Raw genomic sequence first — 1,708 nt, 5'->3', positions numbered from 1 at the left:
CTGACACTCCCACCAGGCTCCATTGTGGCTCATCAGCTGACGATGAACAGCCTGAAAGACATGAAAGAGACAGCAAACAGGACAGACCCCTGGTGGAAGGGAGGGGTCGTCACAGTAGAACATTGTTAAGGTCTTGATTATATTCTAGTCCAACTATTAAAGGTTCTCTGAGCCTCTTTGAGCACCTGTGGGTCCCCCTGCTTCCGTGCACTTCTTGGTGCTGGTTCTGCCTTCAGCACGATGCCTCACCAACACTACTGTGAAAAAGCCTGGTATTTCTTTGAACTGCAAGAGAGTCTGCATGTGTAAACAAGACAAAGACTTGTCACAGCGACAACAAATATGTAGCAAGTCCAGCCGCTTGACTTGTCATGTTTTGCAGAGGGGGAAAATGCTGCTTTACATATTTATGTCCCCCGGCCATAAATATGCAGCAGCAAAGAAAGACATCAATAAACTACAACTAGTTTAAAACCGAGCGGCCAGATTGGCACTCTAGTGCTCAATAAGAACAAATAGAGCATATAGTCTGCCAGTCATGGTCCTCAGTTAAAGTGAAACTTCTTATTGCTTTCTCATGTTTTTCAGAAATGTAGTATTTAATCAGACACCTGAATATTTCTTCAACCAAGTACAAAAACATGCAACAGACATAACACAAGGAATGCTAGTTCAGGTCACTGGATACCTCCAACCCCAAGAACAAACCTCTTCAAACGCACAGTTATCACCGTTAAAAACAGCTTGGAACTCCCCACCTCCTCATATAACTGAGAGTGGAAACAAACTGTCATTTAAAAAACAATTAAAGGCTCACCTAAGGCTTATGACTAGAACTCCATTGCCTTTGTAGACTCCTGATCCTTCTTTGAAGGAGTTATGGATGCATAATGTATATGGTCGGTTCTAATACTAGACACTTAACCCCAAGTTGCTCCCGCAGGCTGTTCCTGTGGTGTATGAATGTTGTATGAATGTTAGATAGTCCTGATGGGCAGGTGGCACTTTGCAATAGCCCCTGTCATCAGTGTATGAATGTGTGTGAATGGTGAATGATGACATGTGGTGTTAAAGAGCTTTGAGTGGTTGGAAGACTAGAAAAGAGGTTTACAAGTACAGTCCATTTAGCATTTATCCATTTACTATACATCCGTCTCAGACTGTACTGTTCTAAATGTATGTTTTACGTCATGTATTGTATGTTTTGTTCTTTCTGTGGACCCAGGGAGAACAGCAGCCGCCAAGAGCGTCAGCTAATGGGGATCCAGTTAATCAACAAATATCTCACTTGTCTTATTTAATGATAATAGCGCATGTTCTTCTGGGCAGCCTCACTTTCCCTGAAGGTCAGGAACGGCAAGACTGGTGTTACTGACGGCTACCGGGTGCTGGACGTTTGGTAAAGGTTTGTACATGAGGAGGAAGGTAAAGCCATTGGAATACCTGGGAGGCAGTGAAACACAGACAAATTAAGAGCAGTACAGAGTAACACGATTAAAATGTATCCGAGAACAAAGTCACAAGAACGATAAATAGAGAATTCGCGGACTGATAACTGCAGCGCTGCGATAACATGCAGCAGAGTCCCAACATGTCCAAGTTCACAGCTACTGATGAGCTGATGAGTCAACTTTTGAACATCTAATCTAAATGTGTATGTGTGTGTGTGTGTGTGTGTGTGTGTGTGTGTGTGTGTGTGTGTGTGTGT

This window comes from Anarrhichthys ocellatus, unplaced genomic scaffold, assembly GCF_004355925.1.
Source record: "Anarrhichthys ocellatus isolate YVR2014 unplaced genomic scaffold, GSC_Weel_1.0 scaffold79, whole genome shotgun sequence".
In the NCBI taxonomy this organism is placed as follows: domain Eukaryota; kingdom Metazoa; phylum Chordata; class Actinopteri; order Perciformes; family Anarhichadidae; genus Anarrhichthys; species Anarrhichthys ocellatus.
Note: the sequence above shows the minus strand (reverse complement) of the source record.